This window comes from Sus scrofa, unplaced genomic scaffold (genome assembly GCF_000003025.6).
Source record: "Sus scrofa isolate TJ Tabasco breed Duroc unplaced genomic scaffold, Sscrofa11.1 Contig218, whole genome shotgun sequence".
Lineage (NCBI taxonomy): Eukaryota > Metazoa > Chordata > Mammalia > Artiodactyla > Suidae > Sus > Sus scrofa.
Genome location: NW_018085043.1, coordinates 20,231 through 29,996, shown reverse-complemented (window position 1 = coordinate 29,996; position 9,766 = coordinate 20,231). Strand labels below are relative to the sequence as shown.

The following is a 9,766-nucleotide window of genomic DNA, read 5'->3' as shown; positions in this document are numbered from 1 at the left end:
ACCAATTTACATTCCCACCAACAATCTAATAGGGTTCCTTCTCTCCACACCCTCTCCAGCATGTATTGTTTGTAGACTTTTTGATGATGGCCATTCTGGCTGGTGTGAGGTGGTACCTCTTAGTAGTTTTGATTTGCATTTCTCAAAGAATTAGTGATGTTGAACATCTTTTCATGTGTGTTGTTGGCCATCTGTATGTCTTCTTTGGAGAATTGTCTGTTTAGACCTTCTGCCCATTTTCTGGTGTGCTTGGTCATATGGTAGTGCTATTTTTAATTGTTCAAGGAACTCTACTTTTTTTCCCATGGGGTCTGTACCAATTTACAATCCCATCAGCAGTGTACAAGTTTTCCTTTTATTCCACATCCTCACCAACATTTTTTATTTCTTGTCTTCTTGATAACAGTCATTCTAACAGGTGCGAGGTGCTATCCCTTTGTGGCTTTTATTTGCATTTCCCTGATGATTAATCATGTTGAGCACTTTTTCCTCTGTTGACCAGTTGTATGAATTCTTTGGAAAACTGTCTATTCAGGTCCTCTGCCCATTTTAAAATCAGAGGGTTTTTTGTTTCTTTGTTTTTTTTTTTTTGTTTGTTTGTTTTTCTTTATTGGCTTTTTAGGGCCACACCCATGGCATATGGAGGTTCCCAGCCTAAGAGTTGAATCAGTGCTGTAAATTGCCAGCCTACACCACAGCCACAGCTACGCCAGATCTGAGCCTCCTCTGTGACCTACACCACAGGTCATGGCAATGCCAGATCCTTAACCCACTGATCCAGGCCAGGGATTGAACCCACATCCTCATGGGTACTAGTCAGGTTCTTTAACCACTGAGCACAATGGGAACGCCTAGTTTGTTTTTTTTTCTTGTTTCACATTACTTCCTAATGTTGCATGAATTATTTATGTATTTGGAATATTAATCCCTTTTCTGATGTGATTTGCAAATATTCTCCCATTCATTAGGTTGCCTTTTCATTTTGTTGATGGTTTCCTCTGCTGTGCAAAAGCTTATAAGTTTGTTTTGGTGTGTTTTAACTGGCACCAGCCCCATCCTCCACTCTCCAGATCCATGGTAGCTTTGAAAACTAACAGCTCCCAATCACAGTGAAAACTAGCAGGCTGCCAGCTCCAGGAGGGGGCAGAACGAGGGTTAGAGTTTTTCCTAAGCTCCATTACCAGAGAATTACCATTATTTGATCTGACTGATGATTCCTTGGAACCCCTACTTTATTTTTTTTATTTTTTATTTTTTTGTCTTTTTGTCTTTTGTTGTTGTTGCTGCTATTTCTTGGGCCGCTCCCGCGGCATATGGAGGTTCCCAGGCTAGGGGTCGAATCGGAGCTGTAGCCACCGGCCTACGCCAGAGCCACAGCAACGCGGGATCCGAGCCGCGTCTGCAACCTACACCACAGCTCACGGCAACGCCGGATCGTTAACCCACTGAGCAAGGGCAGGGACCGAACCCGCAACCTCATGGTTCCTAGTCGGATTCGTTAACCACTGCGCCACGACGGGAACTCCGGAACCCCTACTTTAAGGCTATGTGTTTGACCTTAGTGAGAGTTCAACCACTGTCAAAAGGCTTCTTTGAGAGCACTTGTCTCAAAAATTACAGGCTATTGTTTAAATTTACAGGTGCTTGAGGCAGGGAATACTAGTGGGGACAGACAATAGACCAGCCAAAAAATATAAAAGAAAAAACTGGGGAATAAAATATTCACAGGGGCTTTGAAAAGTTCTTAGGAAGCTAAAAGTCCACCAATGCCTAAAAATGAAAAAAGGAAAATAAAAATCTCTCCCGGTTTTCTCACATTGATTCTGTGTTTAGGCACTCCTTTATTGCCTAGCCAGGCAAGTTACAACTCTGCCTTCACCTTCACTTCCTGTTTGTGCTGACCTTAGAGATCAGCCAGAAAGGCAGGCTCAGACTCTTCTCAGGTCCTTTCTGAGCATGTGTCATGCCTAGGTTATATGCATGTCTATACACATAAATGTACCACCATACACAAGTACATTTGAATGCCCTAATTTCTCAGAGAAACTCTTTCCCTAAGCTTTTGGCAGGTTTATTATTATCTCTCAACCATATCTTTTGCCCTAAGCTACAGTATTTTGTTCATTTGTTGTACAATTTTTTGAGGAATGCTACCTGTGTAGCCAATTTTTTGGCCTGAGCAAATTCCAAATTATGTTAAACAGACAAGCACCTTCTATCAATCTTTCAGGTGATACCTAAGACAGGTCAAAGCAGACAAATGTGAGTCACCGTAAATAAGGTCTTCTCTTCTCCCTTTAGCCAGGGACAAGGGTTGAAGGCTGCTTTCTTCAAGACTGCTATCAAGGCTGAGTAATGGTGCAGGTCAAGTACAAGTAAAAATGTTGCAATGCATTCCTACCATTTTAAAGTTGGATTTTTTTGATTCATTTTTTCTCTTTGTTGCTGTAAACCTCCGTTTTCAACAATTCTGACTATGGTGACTCTTACATTTTTTGCTTGATTTTTTTCAGTGTTTCTATGGAGGGATAGGCCCCTGGAACTATCTAATCTGACATTTTTTACTGATGTCACCCCTTTAGTAAGGCAGGTCTATAACGAATGAATTATTTGTTTTTGTTTAGTTCAAAATAAGTTCATTTCCCCTTTGTCTTTGAAGGATAGTTTTATTGGATATAGAATACTTCATTTGACTTTTATTTTTCTCTCAGAACTTTGAATATATCCTCCTACCGAAACAGGAGGGGAGGGGAAGGCATGACCATTAAAAGAATGACAGCCATTGAGAAGAACAGTGGTTAGAACATTGACAAAAAGTGGTGAGAGCCTATTAGGCCTAAGATGGTAGAAGATTCAACTTCCAGTAGATCTTGAAACTCATTACATGCTCATTGTAACACATTAGCATGCTGAATGACATACTTACAGGTGCCATGGCAGTTCCAAGGCTGACCATAAGAGGCCAAAAAACTGGGTAGTGGCCCAATTCCTGGAAATGCCTACCCCTTCCCCAAAATAGTTGGAATAATCCTCCCACTTGTTAGCCCATAAAATTATCCAGACCATAAAAACTAACAACCCCACATGTCAAGCCAGCTCTCCCTTTCTGAGAGAGTCCTCATTCTGTCTATGGAATATGTATCTTTCTAAATAAGTTCACTTTCTCTTTACTATGGCTTGCTCTTTTCTCTCCTGCACAAAGCCACGAGCCCTCACTTGGAAGCCTCTCCCAGAAATTTACCCAAGACCCAAGACATGACCATCCATTAACATGCCATTTTCTTGCAACACTACTGCCTCCATGGTTTCTGATGAGAAATCAGCTCTTAATTTTATTTAGACAAAAAGACGGATCTTCATCAAAATTAAAAACTTTTGTGCAGCAAATGGCATAATCAAGAAAGTAAAAAGATAACCTACAGAATAGAAGAAACTATTTGCAAACCACATCCCTGAGAAGTGTTTGATATAGAGAATGTAGAAACAACTTGCATAATTCAAAAACAAAAAGCAACTCTTATTTAAAAATTGGCAAAAGACTTGAATAGACATTTCCCTAACATGATTACTCTTCAACACCTGTAGTCATGAGGAAGATGAAATGTGGTGAGTTTTTCTATTGGAGGAGAATGCAAACTGGTGATCTGTATCAGAGTCCTATGAACTGTTAACATTACATCACTTGCAATTTTCTGAAACCTTATCTTTTCAGCTGAGTTCCTTAAATTAATGTCAGGGTTTCAGAAATGTAGCATCTACCAACCCTCGTGATTATTACAAGTATGAAAGTAGAATTAAATAAATTATATTATATACTAGAATGTCAAAGCTCTGTGTTTATGGGGACATCTGATTTCTTAAAGATTCACTTGAAGAAATATATCTATGAGCATTCTTTTAAGCTGTTAATGTGCAAAGATCGTTTGGTAGCACATCATCATCCCTAAAACAACCTGACGCTTCATAACAAACACCATCATTTTATTTTTATTTTTTAATTTATTTATTATTACTTTTTTTCTTTTTAGGACCCAACCTGTGGCATATGGAATTTTCCAGGCTAGGGGTCGAATCAGAGCTGCAGCAGCCAGCCTACACCACAGCTACAGCAATGCCACATCAGAGCCACACCTGTGACCTATGCCGCAGCTTGAGGTAATGCTGGATCCTTAACCCACTGAGCGAGGCCAGGGACTCATGGACACTATGTTGGGTTCTTAACACACAGAGGCACAAGAGGAGCTCCCACTTTTACTTTAAAATGAAGTAAAATACTAATAATGGCTTGGAGTTCTTTGATATAAAACAAGAGAATCAACACAAACTTAGGCCACTGCTGAAAGTTGAAACCCATGGGTGCACACACTTGTATATCAATATAAAATATTTTTCATAATAGAAATTTTTCATAATAGAAGATAAGTTGGTGAAAATACATCTGCTGGAGGAACATCGATATTGACTATTTCCACAGAATTCTTATCAAAGCAAGGCTTCTTTGACACAGAGTTAACTTTTTGTTCCGGGAAGAAAGAATATCATGAAGATTAAAAACATATATGATACTCTATAAATTATTAATAGTTCATGACTAAATAAATATTCATAATAAATTTCAGGAAGATACCATTAATAATAACAGACAATCAGCATCTAGTATGGTGTTCATCATAAGATACAGTTCCTTGCAAAAACTCTGTTGAAGTTTATTAGCCATTATAGTCAATCAGCCACAATGTGTGAACTTTGGCATTTATGAAAATATCCACAGGGTACCTATGTCTTCAGTCATTAAAATTCAGGTTATGTCCTAAGTGGGGGTGGCTGCCAGCATGTCCTGAGAGCAGAACTTCATCCCATGGAGCTAATGTGAGGCTTATCATCTTGGCTTCCATAAACCCAGTGCGCCTGCATCAGCCCTGAAATGCTGCCACCTTCCCTGGCACTCTCAGGTCAAGAAGAATAAAATCCTTGAGCTCAAATGGACTTCAGAGCTTATCTGACTCACCACCTCATTCAGGACACTAAATTGAAGGAGGCCAACATATTTTAGCAAGTAGAAATTCATCTCTTCCAATTTCCCCATGAGGCTAGCCATTGTAATTTTAAAAGTTGACAAATGTACTAATTTATTTATGGTATCATGTTACCTCAAAAGGAACCTGTCCTTGAGTTCCTGTCATGGCTCAGTAGTTAGTGAACCCGACTAGCATCCATGAGGATGTGGGTTCGATCCCTCGCCTCACTCAGTGGGCTAAAGGATCCAGCATTGCCATGAGAGTGGTGTAGGTTGCAGACACATCTCAGATCCTGCATTGCTGTGGCTCTGGCATAGGCCGGTGGCTACAGTTCCAGTTGGACCCCTAGCCTGGGAACCTCCATATGCTGTGGGTGTGCCCCAAAAAGACAAAAGGACCAAAAAAGGAATCTGTCCTTTTGTTTCTTCTGCAGCAGTAGACTCTCACTCTTCCACCTCTGTCCTGAAGTTCACATCTGTGAAACCATTCAGAGAAGAATTTCTAAAGTTGAGAACATGTTAGCAAAAGAAAATAAAAACATAAAAAAGAGGATATTATAGTAATTCACTTCTCACTGTAGTAATACTTCCAAACTGGAAATCAATTCTAAGAGTATTAATAGGAGAATCGTTAAAGTAATACAAGTCAGTCATTTACTGGGCATTTCAATGAAGTGACATTTCTAGGAATTGGAGATGCAGTAATAAACTGTGGAGCTACATCACTCATCTCATGACCATTGTAAGTAACATCAATTTAAGTGCAGCTTTACTGGTGTGAAATGTAGAAAAGTTGGCATTTAAAAAGCACAATGGGATTGGTGGCATCTCTGCAGGGCCAGGACAAAGGTTTGATCCCTGGCCGGGCACAGTGGGTTAAAGATCCAATGTTGCCATACCAGTAGCACAGGTCACAACTGTGGCTTGGATCTGATCCCTGGCCCAGAAACTCCATATGCCTTCAGGGCATCCAAAAAAGAAATGAAACATGAAAAAATGAAAAGAAAGTATGTAGGAGTTCCTGCTGTGACAAGGTGGGTTTAGAATCTAACTAATCGAAGCAAAGGCACCAGTTTGATTCCTGGCCTGGTGCAGTGGGTTAAAGGATCTGGCTTGCTGCAAGGCATGGGGTTGCAGCTGTGGCTGGAATTCAGTCCCTGGCCTGGGAACTTCCATATGCCTTCAATGCAGCCATTTTAAAAAAATTGTGTAACTTTGCACCAGCAGCATCTGTTTCCATGCTCTGTTTCCAAATGCAAGGTTTAAATCTTGCTGCTGGAGTAGAAGGAATGAACGCCTTTATTATGATCTCTTATTCTTGTGGGAGAAGGCAGGTCTCTGCTTGATGTTTTTTCCTCCACCCATCGTAGATCAAAACTTAAGTTTCCCTGTAGTTGTTGCTGTCAATGCTGGAGAGAGTCATTTCAATAAAATATAAGCTTATTTTATCACATGTTGATAAAATAACAGTAGTCCTGTGTAGAGATTGCCAGAATCCATTCTACAAGAATTCTGCTTCTTCTGGTCTACTCATGAATTTCTTCCCCTGCTCAAACTAGTAAAGAAATTCCTATGAAATTACCCCCAGCACCAACAGAAGGAAAACTGGGAAATTCACAAATATGCACACAGTAACATGCTCTTAAACAACCAGTGGGCTAAAGTAAAGATCACAAGACAAATTAGAAGACACAAATGAAAGAAACGTAAACATGCTGTACCAAAATTTTTGTGATGCCGTGAAATATGCTCAGAAGGAAATTTGTAGCTTTAAATGCCTATGTTCCTACATTAAAAAATGTCTCCAATTAGCCACTTAAATTGGCACCTTAAAGCACTTAGAAAAACTCAAAACTAGCAGAAGGAAGGTAATAATGAAGATTAGAGTGGAGATAAAGAACAGAGAAACAAGAGGGAAAACAAATGAACCAAAGATATTTTCAAAGAGCAACAAAATTGACAAATCTTTGAGAAAAGACTCCAATTAAAATAAGAAACAAAAGTGAGGAAATTACTACAGACCTTAATACCAAAGATAGCATTGAACTGTACTCTTAAAAATGGTTAAAATAATGAGGAATTCCCATCATGACTCAGCGGAAACGAATCTGACTAGAATCCATGAGGACACAGGTTTGATCCCTGGCCTCACTGAGTGGGTTAAGGATCCAGCATTGCCATGAGCTGTGGTGTTGTAGACAAGGCTCAAATCCTGAATTGCTATGGCTGTGGTGCAGGCTGGCAGCCATAGCTATAATTCGACCCCTAACTTGGGAACCTCCATGTTCCACAGGTGAGGCCCTAAAATGACTTAAAAAAGAAAAAAGAGAGAGTTAAAATGATGAATTTCATGTTATGTAAATGTACCTCAATGAAAAAGCTTACATTTGTGTGGATTCACACCTACAATCTGTCCTGTTCCTTTGATCTATGTGTTTGTGTGTGGTTAACCTCTTACTATTACCATACTGTCTTGATAACTGTGATTTTATAGTAAGTCTTAAAATCAGATTTTCTTCTTTTCAAAATTATTTTGGCTGTTCAAGTTCCTCTCACTTTCTATATAGAATTTAAAATTAAGTTGTCAATATATACAATGAGTGATCCTGGGATTTTGACTGGAGTTGTGTTAAATCTATAGATCACTTTTTTTAAAATTAGCATCTTAACCATATTTAATTTTTCAATCCATGATCATAATATATCTCTCCATTTATTTAGATTTTTAGATGTCTTTTGATCTTCTTCATTCGCTTTTTTTTTATTTTTAAGCATATAGCTCCTGCACACATTTTCAGGTTTATATCAAAGTATTTCCTTTTTTTTAAATAAAAGGTATTTTAAAAACAGATTTATGAGAAGCCGCCAGGGTCTTCTCTGAGTTTCTCTGTCTTCTAGGTTCGCGTTCGTTGCGCAGTTACGATGCCTCGTGGAAGCCGAAGCCGCAGTTTCCACATGGCCCCTCCGGCTAGCCGGGCACCTCAGATGAGAGCTGCACCCAGGCCAGCGCTGGCAGCTCAGCCACCAGCAGCAGCTCCACCATCTGCTGTTGGCTCCCCTGCTGCTGCACCTCGGCAGCCAGGTCTCATGGCCCAGATGGCAACCACTGTAGCCGGCGTGGCTGTGGGTTCTGCCGTCGGCCACACGATAGGTCATGCGATCACTGGGGGCTTCGGTGGAGGAAGTAGTGCTGAGCCCTCAAGGCCTGACATCACTTACCAGGAGCCTCAGGGAGCCCAGCCAGCACAGCAGCAGCAGATTGGCCCATGCTTCTATGAGGTGAAACAGTTTTTGGAGTGTGCCCAGAACCAGGGTGACCTTAAGCTTTGTGAGGGTTTCAGCGAGGTGTTGAAACAATGCAGACTGGCAAATGGATTATCTTAAGCAAGAAGCTCCATTGAAGACATGAAAAATCACCCCCCATGACCTGGTTGATTTAGCATAAAAATGTGATTGATCATGAAGATATAAAGTGTGAAATCAAGATTAAACCTCTCCTCTATCACTAATAGCTTTCGTGCTTCAGAATTGCAGTGGAGGAGGGTATTCTTCTGATGTGGAAGTTCATTGAGTACTGAGTTTGGGGCTGGGCAGATGTTTATGTGGCCTCTGAAACATGCTTTTCTGATGTTATTGTCTGTGAATTAATTAGAATAAAGAGATTTTCTTTCAAAAAAAAACAAAAAAAAACAGATTTATACATTAATATTGTATAAATTGCATTTTAATTTTTGTATGTTGACCTTTTATTTTTCTTTCTCATTTCTGGCCACCCTGCAGCATATGAAGGTCCTGGGCCAGGGATCAGATCCAAGCCAGAGTTGTGACCTAAGTCACAGCAGCAGCAATTCCAGATCCTTCACCCACTGTGCCAAACGGGAGATGGAACCTCGACCCAGTTCTCCCAAGATGCTGCTGATCCCTGTTGTGCCACACCAGGAACTCCATATGTTGACCTTTTATTAGGCAACTATGCTAAATTCACTTGTTAAGTCTAGGAGCCTTTAAAAATAGACTCTAGAGATTTCTACTTTAATGATCATGTCATCAGTTCCAATCTATATGGTTTTTTCTCCCCTTGCTTTATCGTACTGGCTAGTCAGCTTATGATATTAAAAATAATGTATCTTTGCTTTTTTCTTGATCCTAGGGTAAAATATGAAACCTTTCATACTAATCCTGATGTTAATTATAGATTTTTTTGTAGGTACCATTTATTAAGGAAGTTCCTTTCTATTCCTAATATACTAGAGGGGTTTTTTTGGGGGGTAGCACCCTGCAGCTTATGGAATTCCCGGGCCAGGGATCAGATCTGAGCCAAAGTTGCGACCTACACCAGAGCTGTGGCAATGCCAGCTTCTTTAACCCACTGTGCCGGACAAGGATCAAACCTGCATCCTGGCACTGCAGAGATGCTGCCAATCCCATTGTGCCAGAGGGAACGCCTACTAGAGTTTTTATGATGAATGGATTTGGAGTTTTTCAATTGATTTCAATTTTCTTTTTTATATCAATTAATTTTGAATTTTTTTGTCCAGGGATCAGGATACTATAACTCACAGGCCAAATCCTGCTCATCAACTGTTTCTGTAGAGGCCATAAGCTAAAAAAATTTTAAAAAATGTTTTTACAAATTTTTAAAGGATTGTAAAAAGAAGAAGAATATAATACACTACAAAAACTGTATGACACCCAGTGGGCCCTAATTAAACTCAAAAGCTTCTGCACAGCAAAGGAAATCATTTTAAA

General features: G+C 39.9%; 1 pseudogene across 1 annotated transcript; it reads left to right on the top strand.

The window, feature by feature from the left end:
- The first annotated feature begins 7,878 nt into the window (after positions 1–7,878).
- LOC110258498 lies at positions 7,879–8,623 on the top strand (annotated as a pseudogene). Its single transcript, XR_002341165.1, has one exon. The product of XR_002341165.1 is annotated as a coiled-coil-helix-coiled-coil-helix domain-containing protein 2 pseudogene (transcript).
- Positions 8,624–9,766: the final 1,143 nt, after the last annotated feature.